At 38.7% G+C, this 25,043-nt stretch overlaps 1 protein-coding gene across 8 annotated transcripts in view; it reads right to left on the reverse strand.

The window, feature by feature from the left end:
• The window catches only part of raraa (retinoic acid receptor, alpha a), a 500,456-nt gene that overhangs the window by 314,280 nt on the left and 161,133 nt on the right, over positions 1-25,043 (reverse strand). The window contains exon 2 of one of the 8 annotated variants that reach the window (XM_052038431.1): positions 15,430-15,494. The exons of the other annotated variants lie outside the window; for them this stretch is intronic. The gene's annotated coding sequence lies outside the window, so the exon portion shown is untranslated. The remainder of the gene's footprint in view (positions 1-15,429; positions 15,495-25,043) is intronic. 8 annotated transcript variants of the gene reach the window in all.

Raw genomic sequence — 25,043 nt, forward strand, 5'->3', positions numbered from 1 at the left:
ATGTTCTGATCGTCACCAATACCCAATCCCACAGTATTTTCCTGTGCAACACAGAAGATGTGACACCTGCCCTGTTATCTCTTTCCATCCCATATTCCAAGACCAAACAAAAAGTGCTGCGAATACTCATCAGACTAATTCCGAAGAGAGAAACAGAATTAACATTTCAGACAATAACCTTCCATTAGAACAGGGAAGAGTTGGATTTTTAAAAAAATGTTGCATAGAAAGGGCAAAGTGGAAAGAGATGAAGCAGCAATCTACTTGCATTTATTCCAATTTAGCACAACGCCTTTAGAAATCATGATGTGGTCTCTTCCGTTCCGTCTCCAAGGGTCGCTCAAGTTTTCATTTGCCATTCACCTTAATTCTCCATTCTCCTCTCACTTTGACTTCTGCCTTTGACCTCCTGCACTGTTCCAATAAAACCCAATTTAAGCTTGAGGAAAACCATTTTACCCAACTTGGTACATTACAGCCTTCAAGACTCAACATCCAAATCAACATTTTCAGATTATCATCCTTTTGAGTCTTATATCCCAGATTTCCAACATTTTTTTCTCCTTTCTCTCTTCTGGTATTTCAGATTTCATTTGTCTTTTCCTATTGACACCTAATGGACGTGCCTTTACCACTCCTTCAGCTGGCAGCACTACTACTAGTGTCATTCAGTACCTCCTGGTCACCACACGTTCATTGAATAAATCTGAAATGTTAACTCTCTCACTTTTCATCGATGCTACATGGGCTACTGCCTATTCCCAGCATTTTTCTTTTTTTAAAATTCCAGATTTCTATCATCCGCAGTATTTTACATTTGGATTACTTTGAGAGTGGAATTGCTAAAATGCACAGAAATACTAACATTGCCAATCAGTCTGGCTACCCACATAAAACACTGACTGTTCAAACCATGTCTGGAATGTTCTCTGTTTATGAATATCTTCTTGAGTAAAGTACTTTAATGTTAGACCAGTTTCTTTTCTGATTAAATCTACTTCCCAGAGGTGGATTATAACAGGTTCCCCTCCTCCCTCCGCCCACAGTCCAGACACTGGAGACTAAAAGCATTACTGAAAATGATTTTGTTATTCAATGCACCCTGTGACCCCATTATGAGAAAGCTTTTTCAGCATTTTCCAAAAATACTCAACTTTAGAAACAATTTTTGACACTCCCTCTACAACCTCTGTTGTTTTGTTACAGAAACTCTGAAATGTGAAACATTTCTCAGTACTTATAAAGAGGGCAGAATTTTGGCAAACTAACTGATCTGTCTTTAGAATGAGAACACGTTGAAGGGATGGTAAATTTAACACATGGATTTTTTTCCTCCCATTTTCACTTCTCTTCTTCTCCTCAAGGTCTTGCTCAGTACGGTTCCATAGGCATTGCCACATTCAGTACCTCAACATGTGAAAGCCAAGGTGGTAAGTGTCTGTGGGATATTCAACAATAAACATTGTGGTTGAACACTCATTAATATCCATACCTCTATTTATAGATGTTATTAGACAATGATTAGGCACCAGAACCTGTATTTACATTCTCCATCTCTCCTCAACTAGGTGCATGAAATATCCAAACTGCAATAAGAACACAGCCAGAACCTAATCATAGAGCTTTGGGCCAATATGGATAAGCACTATACCATGCAAGGCTATTTACTCTCTAGCCAATGGTATGCTCAAATGGCAAATCTTTATTAGACTGAGTTTTTAAGCAACTGAAATACATGATAGTTCAATGGTGTACAATCAATTGGCAGTTATACTGGTTCACTAATTTTTAAATAGACAGATGATGGGCTCAATTTACAAAATCAACAGTTAACCTGGCGCCACAATAAAATGTATGACAATCATCACATTGTATGAAATTCAATCTACAAGAGCCAGCTGTGAATGAAGCCTCTCCCCACTAACTGGTTAAAAAAAACCCCAGCAAGTTCAATCAGTTCGTTCTTTATTTCTTTCTCCCAAAAACAATAACACAAAGCATAGAATGATTCAAGACAGAAAAACAGTATTCATACTCAGTTAACTAAGTCTCAACAGTGAATATCAGGAGCAACAAACAATCTGCTGGAGGAACTCAGAGGGTTGAGCAGGTCTCCAGTGAATATCAGGAAGCTATTTTTATGTATTGTCATAACAAATGACTACAGAGGCCTATTCCCTTGGCCTGCAATTAATTGTAAGCATCCATAAGCTTTTAGCGTACTGCTTGCAAAGGCAAATAACAGAGGTATAACTATCAACAGACCTTATATTGAAGACAGTAACTCTCTACTGACAACAATATGTGGCACACAATGTACGAAATATTATATCCCATGGAACAAATGCACCCACTGCACTGCTTCCCAATAAACTCATACTAACCATCAACTATTTACATAAATGCACTGCTGTAAATTCAACTCTGAATTCACTTGGTTTCTTGGCCTCATCTTTCATTGAATTTTTCACGACAAGCTGCACTTAACATCTCTGAAATATTCCCTCCTGAGCCTAAATGATCTATTGTCCTTATTGGCAGTTATTTTCTGAGGAAACTTGATGCACTTAGGCCACCCCCCTCCCCCTCCATCCTACGCCTGTGCAAATTTCCCCAATACTGTGACAAATGACAAACCATCATCTTCAATGGGCATTGAGGCTGAGTGACTCCCACAACATCCATGGCAAGGCCTCAGTACTTTTACAACCATATGACTTTTGCATTCAGGTGACCTAATGGTCTTCTGCTGAACTCATCGGCAGTGTCCACGTGACTTGGTCACTAAGAAGACTATTCTGCCATTACTATTTCTGTGGCTTGTTCCCAACTTGCTTCTTGGCATCATGCATTGTGCAAAAGTGCCTCAGAGCTTTAAGTACCATCTTCATACTGGCAGCTATTTGACATACTCATCAAACATTAAGTCCAGAGTTTCAAATAGTTTCATCTGAATTCTCTCATTCACCCATCTAAGCACTAAGGCATCCTGCAATGCACAATTTGAAGAGTACCTTTTTTGCTCATCTCTTCAGCTTGATTAAAAAAAATTCAAAAGCAATGAAACATGTTACTTTTGTGAAAATGTTTGCAAAAATAATGAAAATGTCACCATACCTGCTTGATGCAGTTGACTATAATATTGCAAATGTGTCATTGTGATTATTGTTAGCTGTTTCGCCAGCCAATATTAAATTAATCTAAATATCCAAATACATAATACAGCAACAACATGGTGCCTTTCACATACTCAGGACATTCCACAAAGTTTTAGAGCAAATTAGCCATTTCTGCAATGTGCTTTTTACTGTTCTGTAGACAAACAAGTGGGAAACAAAAAGAGCTAAAGCACTTGGATACATGGTGTCCATGACCTCCAGATGTCCTAGAGTGTGCAGCCAGTTTCAATCCATTGTCGCCGTTGGAATGTTGAAAACAGCAGCCAAATTGCACCAAGTTCCCACAAATAGCAATAAAATAAATGACAAGCTCAGCTGTTTTGTGTTGAGTGAGGGATAAATGTTGACAAGAACACCAGTCAAATGTCCCAGCTCTTCCTCAAATAGACACTCATTTGGTTCTTAGTTTAACATCTCATCTGATATGTAGCAGCCCGAAAGTGCAGCACTCCCACAATATTGCAGTGTCAGCATAGGTGATGTTCCCTCAATCTGGAATGGGACATCAACCCATAACCAAATAAAATAATTGGCATTAGCTGCTGGTCCATCAAAGAGTCATATGGTCATACAGTACAGAAAAGGGACCTCTGATGCACTGTGCCCATGCTGGACATCAAGCATTTTCTAGCACTTGGCCCAAAGCCCTCTATGCCATGGTATTTAAAGTGCTCATCTAAATATTTCTTAAATGTTGTGAGTGCACCTGGCTTCATCACCCCATCGAGCATTGCATTCCAGATTCCAAACACCCTCTGGGTGAAAAAATTCTTCCTCAAGTTACCCCACTTACCCCAAGCCTCTGTTCATAGACACTTCTACTAAGGGGAAATATCTCTCACTGTCTATGCCTTTCAAGCTTATATACCTCAATAAAGGTCCCTCCTTCAGCCTTCTCCACTTCAAGGAAAACCCAGCATATCCAGTCTCTCCTCATAGCTGAAACGCTCCATCTCAGGCAATATGCTGGTGAATCTCCTTTGCATCATGTCCAGTATAATCACATTCTTCCAATAGTGTGGTGCTCGGATCTGCATATAGTACTCTAGCTGTGGCCTAAATGTTGTTCCATACAGTTGTACCATTTCCGACTTGCTCTAATATTCTAATGAAGACATGTATCCCAATGCCTTCTTAACCATCTTTTCTATCTGTGCTGCTGCCTTCAGGATTCCTTGGACACATACACCATGGTCCCTCTGTTTGCCAGTACTTACCATTCATTGTGCATATCCCTGTACTCTTAGTCCTCCCAAAATGAGTCACCTCACATTTTTCAGGATTCAATTCCATCAGCCAGTGCTCAACCCACCTTACCAACTCATCAACATAGTTCTGTAACCAAAGACTACTCCCCCAACTTTCAATAACATGATCAATTGTCATGTCATTTGCAAACTTACTAATTATACCCTCTACATTCACATCCAGATTGTTAATGTAAACAGCAAGGGTCCCAGCACCAATCTCTGAAACAGGCTTCTCAATCACAAAAAGAACATTCAATCATCACCCTCATCCCCGTCACCAAGTCAAGTTCTGATCCAATTTGCCTGGGTCCCATGGGCTTTTACTTTGTGGGACTTACTTTCTTACTTACTCACTAACTTTCTTCTCCCATGTGGGACTTGTCAAAGGCTTTACTGCAGTCCATGTAGATTACATCAACTACATCACCCTCACTGACACTCTTCATTAGCTCTTTGAAAAATTCATTCGAATTAATCCATTAAGGTGCTCTCCTTAATGGGGCAGGACAGTGGCACAGCAAGCAGAGCTGTTGCCTCACTGCTCTGGGAACCCAGATTCGATCCTGACCTCCCATGCTGTCCATGTAGAGTTTTCACATTCACTGTGACTATAGGGGTTTCCTCCAGTTGCTCTGGTTTCCCACACATCCAAAATATGTGATGGTTGGTAGTTTATTTGGCCACTGTAAATTGCCCCTGGTGTGTAGGTGAGTGGTAGAATCTGGGAAGGAGTTGATAGGAATGTGGGGAGAATAACATAGGTTAGCATAGGATTACTGTGAAAAATGACTGGTTGATTGTTGGACAGTGGGTTGGAGGGCCAGTTTCCATGCTGCATCTCTCTATGACTCTTTGAGACTGTTATGGAACATTTAAGATCACAAATATGTAGCTAAAGAAAATGCATTTAGTGTATTGAGATTTCTACATCCAGCTGCATAGCTTCTATCATGATTTGTCCCCAATTTATTTAATACCTTGAGTGAAGTGAATAGCCATCATTGAGCTTACAAGTGGATAAAATCATAAACATTTCTCTCTGCTCTCAGATTTAACCAGATAGAAAATCTAGGTCATTGATCTTAATTATTCAGCTGTGCTTGCATTCTGCATTTGACATTTCTACCACCCTAACAAGACTGGAATCAGTGACATACAGCATTTGATCAACTCTAGGTACTTTCATGTTATTGATAAGGTTCCAGAAAGAAAGCATTCAGAATTAAACCTTGCAAACTTTCACTGCACTTCTCCACTTCAAACTTCCCATGTGCCCCCAGAACCCATCAGGACAACAGAAAGAGGCAAGTTTTTTCTCTTTCTAGCATGGCACCATAAATGGTTTTGCCCAAAGCACAATGTTCAGTTGCTTTAAACAAGGGCACTGCTTGCCTGCTCCAACAATATTCTCATCAGTGCAAATGTGCCTTGGGTATCTTATTTGTCCTTATAATATTCAATTACTTCCTTTTGAAATGAGTTACTCAACACAGCTTTAACTGCCCTTCATTGAAGTCTATTCCAAATACCTACCAGAGGATAAAAAACATTTCTTCTAATCTTGGCATATTTGAGATTTATTAATTTTGTTCATTTTTCCTCTCCAGCACTCAACCACATTGTAAATTCAACAGACTACACATCCAACAATTTAAAATACTGGATGCTGTCCCAAATTAAATCCATCTTTAATTAAAAGTGTTTATTACGAACAGTGTATGTAACACCTCTTCGAATGATAAAACTTAGATAAATCCTGAAGTGCAACATAAAATGAATTACTTATGAAATAACCTGAAACACTGTTCAGTGTGTGCCAAATTTCCTGAACCTCATGCCTGATTCAATATAGCGCGTTGGCTACTTGTTCAAGTTGAACCTGATAGTGCACATTCTTGGGTTCTGTTCAAGCTTGAACCCCACGTCCCACCCATTACCAAAGTTTCTGTTTCCAACTTTTTCATCCATTTTGACTTTTGCAGTTTATTCCTGAAAGTTAGACAATTCCAAATGTACATGGACTCAAGTCCTCCCCAATTTAGTTCATGCCTGTGAAACTACAGGATTGTTGTAAAAACTGACCTGGTTCACTGATGTCTTTCAGGAAAAGAAATTCTCCCATTCTTACCTGGTCTGGCCTCCATGTGAGTCCAAACCCAACCAATGAGGTCATCTCTTAACTGCTTTCTGAAATGTCCCAACAATAAGCTTGTTGAGGGGCTAATTACGAATAGATAACAAATGCTGACCGACAGGTATCCACAACCCATGAATGAACAAAGGGTTTAACATGGCTCATGTTGCTTGATCCTTCCAGCCAAAAAAAATTCGTTTATTTCTTACGGAATCCCAGGTTATCACTCTCCTGCTGAGAATTATGAATGTATCATATAGCTGAGGCACATGTAAGTTGTACAGTTATTTGAGTGGCCTTGGAAGAATCCTGGCCAGTTTCCCTCTCCCTGAAACCAATTGTTTCACCTCTGCCACATGAAATCAGTTAATTCAAGAGAATGAAATCACATCCATCGCCTTTTGTACACCCATGCCCTTGTCCTGGGGTTGTGCTTCTCTTTGAAATAATGCTTCAGATTAATATTCCCTCTTTCACTTGTTATCTAGTCGGGTCTATCATTTAAGTAATGCAGCATAAATTCCATATTCTCTGCACACAAGCTAATCAGTTTTATTTTTAACTTTTTTGAATAGAAGGCTTTTACATTCCAGTCACTATGGTAAAGTTACTGGACCAGCTCCAAACCTGATGGCATGAGACCTGATGACTCCAAGCTAAGAACTGGAGTCATGCCAAGTACTAAAATACACAGGACTTGTCTTCATGTAAACACAATACTACATTAGAGATAGGTACAAAAATGCTGTTTACATAGGAAGGCAGTAGCAAATTCAAACATTCTTGATCCAATATTTCTTAATGATTTCATACACTTCCTCTGCTATTTGTTTATGTTGTGAATAAAATATTTCCCAGCTCCTGAACACATAAACTTTCCTCTGATCTCCAAGTTAAATATGAAAATAAACCAGTCAGCAACAGAGATAGGTCATTGACCTTTCCTCTGTTACATCTACTTGAAAACTTGCTTTCTTTGTAAAAGCGTTTATTAATTTTTTTGGTTAATTTCTTTGCAAGGGGCAGATAGGAAAATGGGTTTGAGATCAAAAAAAAATTTAATTCCAAACTTGCATTCTAATGGCGTAGTTATTGAAATAATAGCTGTCTTGAAGTAATTTAAAATGTCAATACAGCTAACAAAATAATCTGAACAGCACTGACAAATCAATAGCGACAGACAATTCAAATGCATTTTAGAAGCACGTTACTAAGCAAACATTAAGAGGAAAATTTTGCTTATGTATACCCCAGCTTTATGTACATGAAATGTTAGCTTCTATTACAAAGGGATCAGAATATAAGAGAAAAACAAGTCCAACTAGAACTAAATACATCCCTTGCGAGGCTACATACATATGTGGTTTGGTCTCCCAACTTGAAATATATTTGACTTGGAATGTGGTCATTCAGAAGGATGATGGGGGAATCTCATTGAAACCTACAGGATACGGAAAGGCCTGGATAGAATGGATGTGAAGAGGATGTTTCCATTAGTAGGAGAGTCTAGGATCCAAGGGCACAGCCTCAGAATAAAGGAACATCCCCTTAAAACTGAAATGAGGAGGAATTTCTTCACCCAGTCAGTGGTGAATGTGGAATTCGTTGCCACAGAGAGCTCTGGAGGCCAAGTCATTGGGTGTATTTAAGGCAGAGATTGACAGGTTCATGATTGGCAAAGGGGTTCAGGGTTATGGGGAGAAGGTGAGAAAAAAAAATCAGCCATGATTGAATGGCAGAGCAGCTTCAATGGACTGAATGGCCGAATTCTGCTCCCATATTTTATGGTCTTATAGATCAACTAAATTGACCCCCAAAATCAGGAAATTTTTCTTTATGGTGAGATTAATTATGCTAGGCCTTAAACAACTAAAATTTAAAAAGAATGATATTCATTGCATCTTAATTTAAGAAGAATGATATTCATTGAACTCACTGAAACGTGACATTAAGGGGCCTAACTCAATAAACGTTGGGAGGACATTTTGAATTGCTAGAGAGACTAGAACAAAGTTCATAGACTCAAAGTAGAGATCAGCCATTTGGGATTAAAATGAGGAGAAATTCCTGGACAAAAGATTTTGAACCCTTGGAATTTCCCACCTTTGAGGGCTATGGCTGCACCACAGGAAAGATCAATAATTTTATTGATTCTAATTAAATCAAAGGATACAGGAATAGGGCAGGAAAGTGAAAGTCAAAGATCAACCCAGGCTCAATGCATTATGGTGCTCTCTCAAAGGACCTGTTTATTTCTTTCTTTTTGTGTTCTTTGAAGTACAATTGTCATTTAGTTCCAAAAACACTATAAATGAACAAACTGTTCCAGTGCACCTCACTTATGGTCAAATGCAATGATATGATTTACCAAGGTATTCAAAGACCCAAATATGATAGATTCTAAGCATTTGAAAATCATTACTTCTTAAATGCGAGGTTTGACATAGGGCTTACAAGGAATATGGAGACACAAAATAGCAGTTTAACAACTTTCATATTTTCAGGTTATTTTAATTCTGATCTTCTCCATTAAAACCCAAGCATGTTTGTAGAAGAAACAACACTATCTTCAGCAAGGCAATTTCAATCCTGATGCAAGTTGGAAAGCAGAATGGAACTCACAGGAGGTCATACATAACCATCTAGTGAAAGACCCATGCAGAGGATTCCTGGATTTCCCCCAGATTGATTCTGGTCACCTCATTATCCTGTCACACAAATCTTGGCCGATGTGGACAACTGATGCACACATCAAAATTAAGAACTGCTCCAATATTTGACTGTGGGGATCAGGAACAGACTATGGAACACATAAGAACCTCACTTATCGAGGTATCAGATAGATAGAGGTATCACAGTGATATGCTCTGCCACCTTAGATGCAATAGCCTAGCTTTGACACTTAGATATAAAATTACTGTTGTTCTACTACAGTTATAACAGATAGCCACATGAAACAGAAAGACAGATAGAGATTGGGAAGACTGGATGATGGGGGAAGGAAATGTTAGCAATCAAGGAACAATGGCCCTTTTTATTCAAATCCACTGCAGGGGGTTCAGCATATATTCCAGGTTAAAGCAGCAGTGCATCTTTGAGGGAGAGTTTCACCATCAAAAGTTTCTGACTTTTGGTTGATACATAAGGGGCGATCACCTCTCTCTCAGATCCAATGACACTAACCTTGAAGGGAAAATTGGATGCATCATTTCCTGACTATGTAACAGTGAGTATTTGATTGGTAGGAAAAACTTTGGGATATCCTGAGGCAATAAAAGATGCTATGTAAATGTTAATCTATTCCTTTAAATTCTGTGAAACCTATTGAATTCTTCCATAATCCCTATGGATAACATTTTAGCATATTTTTTTGTCTCAACTTAAAATTTATTGAATCATAATGATTTTTTATAACTCTAATAGGTTGCAAATAAATGCACAGCGATGGAGTTAGGGTGACCAACCAGGAAAACATTAACACTAAAATAAAAAGTCAAAACTGTACCAAATGAATTACACTAGCTCTGTTATGGTAACCAAGGCGTATTTAACAACTTAACTTCCAGTAATGCACATAAGTCTGTTTCACATTAACTGAATGACACTGAAATCCAACTCCACGTCTTTATGTAACACAATAAGCCATCTTACATTGCTTTAAGACATCAACCCTCAAATTAACTGATTTAACAAAGGTGATTGAAATTTCAGAGAAATTTGATCTTTATTTGGATTTCTAAACACTGATAAAGAAGAACTTTTACATGTGATTGGCAGGAACTGTATTAGTTATTAGCCAGTCCTGCGAAAATCAATATGTAAAGCTGATGACGGTAATTCCATAGTCCTGCAGGTTGTCATGCTAGAACACAGGGCTACAGCAGTGAAGTTATGATCCTCTGATCCACATGAGGAGCACAACATCAGAGAATTCATAGAAACTGCAATATGCCGAATGTCTGGTTAGCATACTGCCAAGCATTACCTGTTCTATTAAACAGTACTAGGCAAAGTGAGCTGGAGAAGTACTGGAAGGTGGGCTGCATCTGTAGAATGGAATAGTGAACTAAAATCCCACAAGCTTGCACCCTAATGGGAATCACTGGATTTTCCCCTTCATAAAATAAAGAGGCTGAATTTTTTGTACCTCTGTAGCCAAAGTGACTGATGCCATTCCACAAGAGCATAGAACAGGAACCAAACTGGCTCATTTCTAGCCTGCATGAGTCAGCCACTGACTCAGTAAAGTATTGATCTACTGGGACTGTTCTAATGGGGTCCTGTAATGGAAAGACCTGTCAAAATGATAAAGTAAACCAAAACACAGATTTGGCAGCACACAAAGAACATCCAATGAGCTGATCTACTGGAGATATCAACGAGTTTACTGGGCATCGAATTATTAAAGATAGGTCACACTAATGGACTAATGGCATTCAGTGTTCAAACTGGCATCATCCTGGCTTCATTCTTACACGTTCAAAACAGTTGAATCACAAAGCAATCTCAAGCAGACTTTGGCAATTCAGTAAGAACTCAGCAGCCTTTCCTGTTAGGAGTGCTGCTTTTTTAAATACAAGCTGAAAGAAATGACAAAACTGCGACTGGTTAAATCATATGCCAACAGCTGCACCTTCATTAAATGTCGTAGAGTGAGAATTTGCTGCATGTAAACACCAGATTGAAAAGAGCTGAAAGATTTACACAGTACTTGCGCTCCTGTTGCACTCTGTCAAGTTGCAAAATGACAGTTTGTTGTGCAGAATAGTCATTTTTTGCCGTTAAAAACTGTGACTTTTGTACCTGGATTGAATGAACTCATAAAAGAACGACGAGTAGGAATCTTGTTGCTAGAGACACTTATATGACCAAGCCCAATACAACTTTTCCACAACTGTCGTCAAGTTGCCGATCAATGGCTTTTTCAGCTGTTGGGTTAGTCACTAAGACTGCCTCCAATGTCAGTGTTTCCATATGAGAAACTTCGCACAGAAAAACATATAAGGTTTCTTTGCACTACACTGTATGCTACAAAGCAAACAAGTTGTCTCAGGCACCACCAGTGAGTTTCTGACCTGGGACATTTCTCCGTCAATCATCTTTGAAATTTTAAGAGCAACAGGCTCTCAACGTGTTTGTACTAATTTTAGTTTGGTACCATGTGCAGACTGGAACAAATTAGCATTTCAACTCTTAGACCTACCTTCATAAACTTAACCAATGCTTCTCAAACATTGCCTTCTCATGCCTTGGGGAACTTGCACTAATAGTGCTTGGAGTTCACATGCTCCTGTATCAATTTCATTGGAGCTTAATCCCTGACTGGAGAAACTCCAGTCACTGTACCCATTGAGCTACTAACTGAACAAGATCACTGAATGGTGAAAACACGGAAAGAAGTCATTCATCCCATTAAGTCTGTACCAACTCTTTGCAAGAAATAATTCAGCTGGCCCCACTTCACCACCCTCTTCCCACAGCCCTGAAAATGCCTTTCTTTCAGATACTTGCTCAGTTCCCTTTTGAACACAACTTTCCAATCTGGTCCAACAACAATCCCTGACAGTGCATTCCAGACCCGAACCACTTGCTGTGTAAAATAATTGTGCCTCTGGTCACTTTTAGTTCTTTCATCACTTGCTCTCATTCTAAATCCCCTGGATCTTGACTCCTTCACCAATAAGAACAGTTTCTTTCCATCTACTGTGTCAGTGGCCTTCAGAAGAACATAAAAATCAGAAACAGGAGTAGGACAATCAGCCCTTCGAGCCTGCATTGCCATTCAATAAGATACAACTTTCCTACTCTCTCCCCATACCCTTCAACTCTATTGTGTTTAAATGTCTGTGAATCTTAGTTTTGAAAAGATTCCATGATTCTGCCTCCACAGCCTCTGGGGTAGAAAGTTCTGAATATTCATGCATTTCTAAGAGAAGAAATTCTCCCCTCATCTCTATCAACCATTATTCTGAAAGTACACCCCTTTGTTCTAAAACTCAAAAAATTGCAAGTACTGAAAATCTGAAATAAAAACAGAAAATGCTAGAAACATTCAGCAGCATAGTCAGCACCTATGGAAAGAGAAATAAAGTTATTGCATCAAGACCCCTCTCATTCTAGGCACTCATTTACTACCTCAGCAATGTCCTCTGCCTCCGTGAGTAAATATCTTTTTTGGTCTCTGATTGGCCTTTCCTCTCCATTTACAACTCTTTTCCTGTGCACATGCCACTGAATACTTTTGGATTTGCTTCTGCATCGGATAACATCAGAATCAATCTAGTCAACCAACAATGTATTGATTCCAAGTATATCTTTTAGGTGCGGTTACCATAAGTACACATGGTAATGGCGTCAATGCAGTGTTGGTTCACTAGATGGATTCTGATAATATCCAATGAGTCTGGTCTCAGCAAAGTCCTGAACAACTTGAGCAAGACCTTTCATACTTTTGTATTTCAATCCCTTGCAATAAATGTTAACATACAATTTTCCTTCCTAACTGTATATGGCACCTGTATGTTTATTTTTCACATCTCTTGAACCAACATAACAAGATCCTCTCATACACCATGTAAAATCTATTTATTTTCTCCATTCTCCTTACCAAATTGCACAAGCCTAACATCACATTTTACCATAAATTACTCCATTTCCCTCTCACTTTACAGTCTACAGGTTCCTGAAGTCCTCTTCACACTTCACTTTGCTTGTAGCTTTGATCACCAGCATGCTTGTATACATTACTTTTTGTCTCTTCTAGGTTATTAATGCAAATTGTGAATAGCTTATGTCCTCTTGTAATCATACAGCACATTTTATGCAGATAAAAAATTCCAAAGGTCCTTCACAGAGGCAAAAGGGAAAAATATAACCACTGAGCCAAAGAAGGTAAGGGGGTAATCAACAAATCGGTCAAAGGGCCGGGTGTTATAAGGAATGAGATAGATGTTTAGGAAGGGGATTGCAGTTTGCAGGGCCTAGCTGGCTAGACACACCAGACAAATGTAGTAGGGATTGAGATAAGTACAACAAAAGTGGAACACTACTGGTGAGGATGGAGGGGGAGGAGATGGTGACGATGAGGCCAGAGGAGATAAATCTTAAGGGAGAGACACACAAGGATAGGAATAAAATATTTGAGGTGTGGGGGCAAATGTAGATCAGCTAGAATCTGGCTGATAGTTCAATTTGAAATGTCTGGAAGAACTTCAAATGAGCTGAAAATTAGAGGGCACAGAATGAGAGGCTGGCCAGAAGAGCAATGCAATGGTCAAGTATGCAAGTCACAAAAAGGCCTTTGGCAATGGAAGACAGGTAATATAGAGAATGTGGAAGAGGGGAAACATGCAAGGATATGTGGTCATGGACTTAACTCAGAGTCAAACAAGGTACTGAAGTTGTGAACAGTCTTGTTCAACCAGAACCACTGAGTGCATGTGGCAGAATGGAATTGCTGGCAAGATCTGGTGTTTACAGTGGGACTGAGGAGGATAGCTACAATTTTATTGATATTTAGGTGCAGGAAACTGCAGCAAATGCAATGTTTTATTTCAGAAAATCAGCCTGTAATGGAAACAGTGCAGATGGTGAAGCAGATGAGAGGGAAGTGGAGCTGGATGGTAGCAGCCTATTGATTTCAATAGAATAGAAAATCAAACAGAAATTGCTGTTTAAAAATAAAGGTTTTCCATTTAATACCACAGTGATGCGAATTTTGTTCTTGCAGACATCAGCATTTTTCACACACTTGTCAAAGATCCATTTTACCAAGAGATTTCATTGATTTTAGGTTGAAGGAAGACAAGAGCTGTTATTTAATTCATTCATCCATACACAGAGCAATTCTGATATTTTAAACCATCATCTAGAACCCCAATACTAAACTGCACTATGTGGTCATTGGTACCTTCCCTTCAGTCTCTGTCTAACTGTTCTGTTGATCAGAATTTGCACCCTTGAGTTCCCACTCCTTTTTCTTAAGCAGCTAACATAATCAAAGGCCCCATCCACCCCGGACAATCTCTCTTCTACCCTCTCCAATCAGGCAGAAGATACAAAAGCCTGAAAGCATGTTCCACCAAGCTCAAGGACAGCTTCTATCCCGCTGTTATAAGACCATTGAACAGTCCTCTTGTACGACAAGATGGACCCTTGACCTCACAATCTACCTCATTATGGCCTTGTATCTTATTGTCTGCCTGCACTGCACATTCTCTGTAACAGTAACACTTTATTCTGCATTCTATTATTGTTTTCCCTTGTACTACCTCAATGCACTGTTGTAATGAAATGATCTGTATGGATGGCATGCAAAACAAAGTTTTTCACTGCACCTCAGTACGTGACAATAATAAACCAATTTACTAAAAGGGATAGACCTGCATTGGTTTCATTTTCACTAGTTTCAGTTTTGGTACTTCTCTACAAATAAAACCACACCTGTCAGTATTTTTTTTCCTTGTTTAGATTTGCTGATTATTTATCATTGAAATGCTTTCCTCTTGTTTCTCTAAGAGTCAAAACTACCAAGTACAAAATTGCCTCAGCTCTCTAACACAATCATTTCCCATAATACTACACATTTCTATTTGCTTCACTCTTTTTAGATAGAGTAATAATTTGACTCATGCTAAATTGTTCAGCTAATTTTGAAGGGGGAAGTGATCTGTGTTAAAAACATAAAAGACATCACTCCTATGACAATCAAGCCCTCTGAAAGTTCCAAGGATCTACTTGCTCATCAGTGATTCAGTTCCTTAATATACAGTTCACATTTTAAGGAATGTAATATCTAGTCCAGTACATAAAGACAGTATGAAAGTAATATTTCAAGGCGTCAAGATATTATAAAACATGCGCAAACCTCTGCAATGTACTTTTCCTTTCACTTGTGTGTAAGAATATTTTCGTGACTATCAAAGATGAAATCTGAAAAAAAATCAATTGCAATTGCATAACTTAAGTACATCAAATGAATGTACTGCAACATCTGTGAACTCAGGTTTAAAAAAATGTTCTTTTACTTCAAGTTTGGTTGTCTAAACTATTAAACCAAACCTCGAGATAATACAAGCAACTATTTGGCATATATCAATCAAATATCAGTCAATCTGATGTGATACCCAAAATGCAATGTGTGTGGTCCCTGGAGCATGGAATGTCACGTTAAATATGATCTCAGTCAGCAGCATTTTCACTGGTCCTGGCACAGTATTCCCACAGGTGTACCTTCAATGTTTTCCCCTCACATCTGTACTGAAGGTGTCCTGTGCCAATATCTCATAATTTCAATTTATTGGCATTTTTCCTTGCCTGCCGAGAAAATATCAATAATCCAAATTTCATGCGCATCTTAAGCCAGTTTGTCATTCACAATGCATCAAACGTTATGATTAATTTGTTTATTTCTGGCAATTTTACCTTGCGATGATGGATAAGGAGTAAATCCAGACATATGATTTATTAATGCAGTCTAAGGTATTATATAAAAATAACAAACTGCATTGATGTGACATGATAATCTTCCTTTTGCCTTAACCAAGCAAAAGGATAGTAACTATCTATATTACAGAAATCAGGAGAAAGCCCAGACTTACCAGTAGTTATTTAGGTTTGGGCTAATACATGTAAAGAGCCTGGGTCAACTTGCATGACATTTGGACAGATGCCCATGCCATCTCCATGCCACTGTCCACACAGCCAACTTCTCCCTTCCTCAAAACCAGCTTCTGCACCTGCCCACTTTTCTGTTGCCAACTCTGTTGGTCTCTTCTGAGTCCATTTTAGTTCTATTGTGAACTCCTGACAAATGCACACTCCTCCTGTACCTGGGTGGATATTACAGGGAACCACAAAGATCTACTCAAAAATACCTGATCAGGCTGCTGCCATAAAAGTTAGTCACAACTGCACTGAACAGCACTGATAACCAAGTGTGACTGCAGGCCATTAAACAGGTGCTGACGATGTCAAGACACAACTATGGTAAATCACACTCTTCCTGCCTATCATCTCAGTAAAAGTTCTTAAAAGTAGTCCATTTCTTCTGTGGGAGAGTACAATATCTGAAGAGTTGTATCCTCATTAAATGGTGCTCACCTATCCTTCACTCCTTCATGTGCTGCACTTCCTCCCAACGCAGCACAGTGGTGTAGCAGTTAGTGCTGCTGCCTCATAGCTCCAGGGTCCCTAGTTCAGCCCTGACCTTGGTTGCCGTTTGTGTGGAGTTTGCAGTTCCTCATTGTGACCACGTGGGTTCCTGCCACGAGCTTCAGTTTCCTCCCACATCCCAAAGATGGCCTGGTCGCTTAACTGATAGGTTAACTGGTAATGTAAATTACCTCCTAGTGAAGGTCTATCCTAAAACAGAGGAGGAGTTACAGGGCATTTAAGAGAGGATAAGTTGAAGGGCTAGGGTGAAATAAAGCAAGGGGAAATGGGACCAATGGGATTTGTTCTGCTGGAAACTAACTTGGACCCTTTGGGTTGAATGGCCTCCCCCTGAGCATAATCAGCAAATCATGATAATGATGAACTTGCTCCTGAGAAGCCTTTACTGCAGATAAGGGATGGGATTAATGGTTTACAATGTACTGATTCGGCCTTGTCATTAACAATAAAAATAAACAAGTCCCTCCAAGTAGCATGTATTTGCTGTAATTGCACATTCTCTTGCACATTTGTACAGATGTACGGTGGAGAGCATTCTGACTGGTTCCATCACTGCCTGGTATGGAGGCTCCAATGCACAGGATCACAAGAGGCTGCAGAGGGTTATAGACTCAGCCAGCTCCATCACGGACACAACCCTCCCCGCCATATAGCACAACTTCAAGAGGCGGAGTCTCAAGAAGGCGGCATCCATCACTGAGGATCCTCATCATCCAAGACACGCCGTCTTTTTATTACCATTGGGGAGGGGGTACAGGAGCTTGAAGACCCACACTCAATGATTCAGAAACAGCTTCCTCCCCTCCGCCATCAGATTTCTGAACAGTCCGTGAACCCATGAACAATACCTTGTTATTCCTTTTTTTTTGCAGTATTTATTTATTTTTGTAATTTATAGTAATTTTATGTCCTTGCACTGTACTGCCGCCGCAAAAACAACAAAGTTCACGTCATAAGTCAGTGATAATAAATCTTATTGAGTCTCAAAAAAAATCACAGTCATAGAGTCATATGGCACAGAAACAGGCTCTTCGGCCCACCATATCCATGCTGCCTGCTGCATCTATTTATACTAATCCCATTTACCCACATTAAGTTTGTAGCCTTCTATGCCTTGACAAGTACTTGAATTGCCTCACTGCTGTCTACCTCAGCTGGGCCTTGTAAATCTCAAGTCTAGATCACCCCAATACATTGCAAATACGAATGAAACTACTCCAAACATTTCACAGCGATGTCAAAAAAAAAGCACAGGAGAACGACAAAAAAAGAGTTGCTGAGGACTTCTGTCTGATTTTCCTGAAACAAAATTTACTTGCCCCAATAACGCACTAAAAAATGTCAGAAATGGAAATGGAATTCACCCCCATCACCTTTAACCCAGTCCAACCCGAGAATGTTTTCATCTTTAATGAGTAACAAAAATGAGCTGCTTTCTTCCCAGATACTGTAGATAGAGGACGCTTGCAACATCTGATTGACAAAAGGAATAAGGATGCCGTCAATGCCGCCATTCACTCAGCTGCCGAGAAAAATTGCACACAATAAAAACCATTCGGCTCCAGGATCACATTTCTGTTACATGAGAAAGTTTTCTGTTCTGCTGTCAGAACCTATCACAGTCGGTTTTGCATTGCACGAAAGATTATCGAGAGGCTTGTGATGTGAGAATGAGAAATAAAAAGGAGCACATTGTTTATTAATTTAAAAATATAAGACTGAGCCTGATATAGTTACTTTTCTCATTTCCTTTAACACACATTTTATTCATTATGGATGCTTGGGGAAGAGGGAACACATGATGACAGTGTAAGGTTTTAAACAAATAGTTGAATGTTAGAATTTTTTTTTAATGTACCAATCCCTTAATTAATTTTTTAAAAATTCTTCGCTCCATTTTTAGGCTACTTTACCCTCCCAGCACGTTGGCAGACAGTGACCAGCACCCTGGTGTTAACTATTTCTCATAGCATCTCTGCTATCAGATTTCAGAATGGTCCATGAACACTACATCACTATTCCTTTTCTGAATTATTTATTTATTTTTGTGACTTAAAGTAATTTTTATGCCTTTATGACTTGCAAGGGACTGCTGCCAGAACAAATTTAATGACATATGTCAGTGATAATAAACCTGATTCTGATTCACTAACTATTGAAAGATTTGCAACATTAATCAAAGGTAATATCCCTCCTGGTTGAGAAGTACCTATCCATTCACTGTATCCCAAACAATGTAACTGAAATCAAGGATGCAATGTATTTGAATACTGTGCCTTCAGAAGCAAAGCCCTAAGCTCTAGAATTTCCTCCTTAAATGTCTGTTTTCTGTTCCCTCTTTGAGGACGTTTCTCAAAACTTACCATGTTGACCAAAAAAGATCTTGTGTCTTATTATCATCTTATGGTTTCAAGTTTGTTTGATAATGATTTTGAAGCACTTTGTGGCATCAAACTACATTAAAGCTTCTAAATAATTACAATTTGTTGCTCTATGAGAAGTGTGGAATGCCATTTGGTAGTTTGCTCCATTAAATAATTTCCAGCTGCAAATGTAGAATGGTGTGTGGAGAAGCATTTTTGACATTGGTCCTGTCGAAGTTGAACACAACATTTACAGTTAAGCACTTTGGACTGGAATTTCAGACAATAATCAGAATTAAAACATTGTAGGTGAATGGAGGTAGTGAGAACTACTGTCCTTCCTCTCAGCCAACCCAGCACAAATTAACTCTTGTTCTACATAATGCCATGAAATTCACATACACAGAGCCAGTAGGGCAGTGGGAGAACACGAGTAATGTCCAACAAAAAAAATCTCCCAGGAGCATAGATGCTAATAGTGCCAACTCAAACTGTTGAACCATTGCTTTAATGGCAACATTTTGCTGCAACATTTAACACTGGATTATTTATGTTTGTTGCACTTCACCAATCACCAACACATCCACATTGTGCAGAAAGTGGTCTGCAATTCAGAAGTACCAGTAAAGCTTTTGCAGCTTGTATTCTTCTCCCTGTTGGATAGAATGGTTAAGAGGATAACCAACAAGATGCTCCTGTGAGATATACCCATCTCTGCCAGCTGGGACCTACCAACATGTCCGGAGAACATTGAAGACCTGATCTGATGATATCAGGGGAGCAGTTCCCTGCTTTAGTTATGTACTAAGCATATGATTACATTCACGAATAATATTTACAATATGTCAACATGCTATCAAATTTTTTAGATCCAAACATTTGAAAGGCTTTTTCCAAGACCAAACAAGATATAAAATATCAATGTAGCTTAATATGGTTCCAAAATTATCTGGAAATTAGAAGCAGCAAAATTCTTTTTAGGTGATGCATCAGATATCCTGTTACTTTGAAACTTCATTTCAGATCCAGTTCATTATTATTAAGTTACAACAGGTGAGAGCTTTTGTTAAAAATATGCTTCAGCTTAATAATTAATCAATTTCTAACAAATTTCTTCTGAAATACTTTTGTCTCCCTTTGCCCTTTCTCCCTCTGCTCAACATGTCAATAAATGATGGATACCACGTGACCTCCCGCAAGAAAAACAATATTACTCTGTGAAAAGCCACCAGAGAAGAATACAACTACTGTGGCAGTGACCTTCATAACACTATGGTCAAAATTAAGAACCTGTATGTGAGAAGTAACAGGGACTGGCCTGGAGAATGTAATAATAGGTGTTACCACTTGGTTAAACAAGATTTTCATCACCCTTAAATATCTGGAGTTGTATTAGGAACAATGAAGCCTGAAACTAAATATTTTAAAGGTTTTATGCAATTGCATCTGTTTCATGGTTGCTTGTTAATTGAACTGTGTAAGATAAGAAATTTGATTGATCGCACTGAGGAATTAACTCCACATCAAGCCTCAATGTAAGTTAATGTTGCCCTTGAGACATTCTGAAGAAACCTTTGTACAGGGTAATACCAGCAAATGGGCTTCTTAGTGTGAATATTACATCTGCTATTAACCCAAGTGCTTACTGTAAAGCAAGCATGAAGTTTATACAAAAGCCTGTCACTCTCCCCACCAAAGCTGATTTTATATTAATTCATGATGGATTAAGAGGAACAGGTGTTCATGTGGCAGGAATTTACACCTACTATATCTAGTGCCCATAACCAGGGAACAGAATCATAGGCACACAAAAAAGCTCTATCCTTCTGCCAGAATAAGAAACCTGAATTTTACATTGTGCTAAACTTCTGACAGCACCATCAGCTTATAGGTCAAGCAATCAATCAGCAATCCCAAAGCGGATTCCCTTGATTAGTTAGAGTCAGTGATCAGATTTTAAAAAAGTCAAGCACCTAATTATTTTAATTAGATCACATGATATGGTGTGGTATGAGTGGTATCAGAGCACATGGAAAATAACAATACATCCAGGCAGAGTCAAAGAGGATTTATGAAAGAGTAATCACGTTTGACAAATCTATTGGAATTTTTTTTTGAGGTTGTAACCTGCAAAATAGATAAGAGCGAACCAGTCAACGTGGTGTATTTGAACTTTCAGAAGGCCTTTGATAAGGTGCCACACGAGAGATCATGAAACAAAAGCAGTGCACACAGTACTGGGGGTAAATTACTGGCAAAGGATAGAAAGCAGAAACATTGAGAAAAAATGGTCAATTTCAAGCTGGCGGGCTATGACTAGTGGCATGCGCAGGGGTCAGTTCTTGGGTCCCAGCTGTTCACATTCTGTATCAATGATCTGGGTGAGATAACCAAGTTTGGTGACGATAAAAACCAGATGGCAGCATGGGCTGTAAGGAGGTTGTAGAGAGACTTCCAGGGAATAAAACCATGCTAAGAGAGTGGGCAAGGAAATGGTAAATGAAATACCCAAAGTGTAATATATATTTGGTCACCCACTTTGGTCAAGAGAAAGATGGAGATTTTTTTTAAATGAAAAGTAGTTTCAAGGTGTTAGTGTTCAAAGTAACATGGGTGTTCTTTTTGCAATTAGGAAAGTAAATGATATGTTGGCCTTTACTGCAAGAAACTTGAGTACAAGAATAGAGATATCCTGCTCCAATTATACCGGCATGCAGAATATTGTGTATTAGTCGGGTCTCCTTACATATGGAAGGATATCCTTGTTACAGAGCAAAGACTGACCAGATTGATTTGATGGTGGGTTTGTTGTATGAGGTGAGTTTAAGCAAACTGGGCCTACACTCTCTGGAGTTTAGAAGAATTTGATCTCATTGAAATGTACTAAGTGCTTAAGAACTTGACCAGCTTGATCCAGATTGACGTTTCAAGTTGCTGGGGTGACTAAAACCAGGGGTCACAATTTCAAAAAAGAACAGTCATTCAGGACAGGGACGAAGAGAGATTTCTTCACCCAGAGAGTGGTGAAACTTTGTAATTCAATACAGAAGAGGGCCGAGGGGGCTTGGTCACTGAGTATATTCAAGACAGAAGTAAATGGATATTTTAAATATTGAGGGAATCGAGGAATCTAGGTTTAGTTAGAAAAGTGACACTGAGTTAGAAGATCAGCCACAATCCAAGAATGGTGGAGCAGGCACAAGAACCTGAGTGACCCACTGCTGCTTCTATTCCTTATCACCTGAAAGTTACGTAATTAATGAAGTGCCTCTCAAAATCCAACATTTAAAATCTTGACCTTTTCAACTTAATTCTTACAGAAAAAAAAGTCATGCAACAAAAATCCTCTACTAAAAACAGAGTACAACCAGATATTAACAATTCACATCACTAGCATCCACTGAGAACCTGGAAACCAACATCACTTTGCTATTGAAAATGAAGTTTATTTAAAACCATCTGAACAATATTAGTTTATTAAGTGACTTGCTTTTTATCATAAATGTTCTTTAGATGGGGGGGGTGGGGGGAATTTCCTATCACGGCTGTGCTATGGGAACAGGAAAAGGGTTACTCTTAAAAATACAATCATTTCCATTCAGAATGACATCAGACAGTGATCAGAAAACAGATTGTGGTGCAAAAGCAGGTTTTGGTACACCCACTTGAGTACATGCCAAATGCAAGTAACATTCTATTCCCATGCGAAAATAATAAGGCACTTCCACAAACTGGCTCATTTTCTAATTAATATGGATCTGTACTAGAAAATAATGAGCCATTTTGATATAAAGTTTTAAAAAAAATTTCATCACGCTTTTGATAAGTTGCAGATGTTTGTTACGACAGTGAGATCTTTTTATACTGACCAGTTGTCATGTAACTGAAAGCTTCTTGGAGCTTCTGCTTTTCTTTACAGGATGTAAGCTATGATCTCTGCTGGCTACCACATTGCTTCAATGTAAGCACTCCAGGGTGCAGAGTTACTGTTAACAAATACAACTGGCAATGTACTTGCATAAAGAATTTAAGCTTCAAATCAAGAGTCTGATCCTTAGCGAAACAAGGCAAGCAATGAGATGGGTGGCAAAGTGCTGAAATATTTAGATTTGCTTCTAATTGTTAAAGAAGCCAAGGCTCTTAGACCTGACTGGCATTCAGTGAGCCCTGCTGAAAGTTCTCATTTCCAGGTATCAAAGGGAAGTACAGTGGACTTGAGTGTTATGGCCAGCATGGTCAAGTGGAAAATGCTAAACTTCACCGTCTATTCTCTTCATTCTAACAAGAGTCACATGACAGAAGAGCAGGCAAGTGGTCAAAGATCAAGGCCAATACAAGAGTCACATTCATCAGGAGCCACTTTCAGGAAATGAGAGTTAATGCAGCAAAAGTGGAAGGAAACTAGCAAGAGAAGGCTATTCACTCCTTCACACCTGTCCTACCACTTAAGTAGTTAATGTCTTAAAGATATTTGTCACATCCACAGTCCTCAATTTCATGATATAATAAAGATCAAGATTCATCAAATAATTCAAAAAACCTTACATTCAGGCTGTGGTGCGGAGGAAAATTAAATACATGAAAACAAAAGATTTCATATCAGCTACATCGATGACTTGGTTGAGCAAAGCAGTGGGTATCATATACATTGGGACATTCCCATTCATGGACTGTGCTCAATTAAATGATCTCAGTCAGGATGATAGCATTGACTGTATAAATGATCTCTGGTCGATGGCCAGTTAGAGACGGAATAACCAGCTGAGGTTCCTGCTCCCAATCACTATCCTGTGATCCTTTTTGGAAAGAATACATATTAAAGTCCTTCAATCAGTGCACATGTAAAGAGTAAGCAGCTGCACAAATTGAAGGGAGGCCCTTCATGTATATGGTGCGAAAGCAGACAAAGGGTCAATATCTTCCAGAAACGCATAAAACGGAGAAAATTGTAAATGAAAATAATCAAACATTTATTTCAGCTTCCTGCCATTGTTTTTGCCTGAAACTTCAAATCAAAATACATGTACTTACAACCCGAATCACATTTTACTCAACAACAGAAATACATTCATGAAGCTAAACTGTGCAATTGCCTGGATTCAATCATACTTGCGAGCAATTGAAAGACAGCTAGTGCATCGTAAAACTGAGGGATGTTTTTTAAATAATTAAATTCAGACAAACCATTTACTCATTTGAATTTATGACCTGAAGACTCCATGAACTAAGGAGTAGAAAAAAAATCAGTTCTACAGTACCAAAAGCGACATTTTTAGTTAAAAGGAAAATATAATACACAACTACTTAAAATCATTCAAATAAATCACTCTGTAGAAAGGGTACCACTGTCCCTTTGGGACCAGCCTACCCACTGCTCATGTCCCTTGGGCCCCAATGTAAATTAGATGAGCCATCTCACTGAGCAAGCCTAGTTAAACATTCTCAAAATGAAAATAAATCATTGCAGCTGTCATTGTTGGCAACGAGCCTCATAAGAAAGCTTTTAACTAATTCAAAACTACCTGAACTGACTTGTAGTCCAGAGTCATAGTGGAAATAGTCTCGAGGTTAATTTTGTTAACAGCACATCACTAAACTTATACAAAAAGTCTGAAATAATTTGAGAAGAATAAATATTCTTGTGGCAATGTTGTAGTACATTTCAACATTGTAAAGCATTGATGTGTTTGGGATCAGAAAGTGTAATTTTATTTATGCCATCTCAGTTCAAAACTTGCAAGCAGCAGTGTATATTAAATACTCCCACATATCTAGAAGACACTAGAGGAGGTTTTGGAGATGCATAAGATTATATTTGCATAAAATATTTTAAAAATGACAGAATTCGGTTTGAATCTATGATTCATTAGAACAGAAATAGGCCATTCCACTCTGAGGCCATTCCACCATTTGATTAAGTGATGGTTGATCTGCACCCAAGCCT

Source organism: Pristis pectinata, chromosome 25 (genome assembly GCF_009764475.1).
Source record: "Pristis pectinata isolate sPriPec2 chromosome 25, sPriPec2.1.pri, whole genome shotgun sequence".
Lineage (NCBI taxonomy): Eukaryota > Metazoa > Chordata > Chondrichthyes > Rhinopristiformes > Pristidae > Pristis > Pristis pectinata.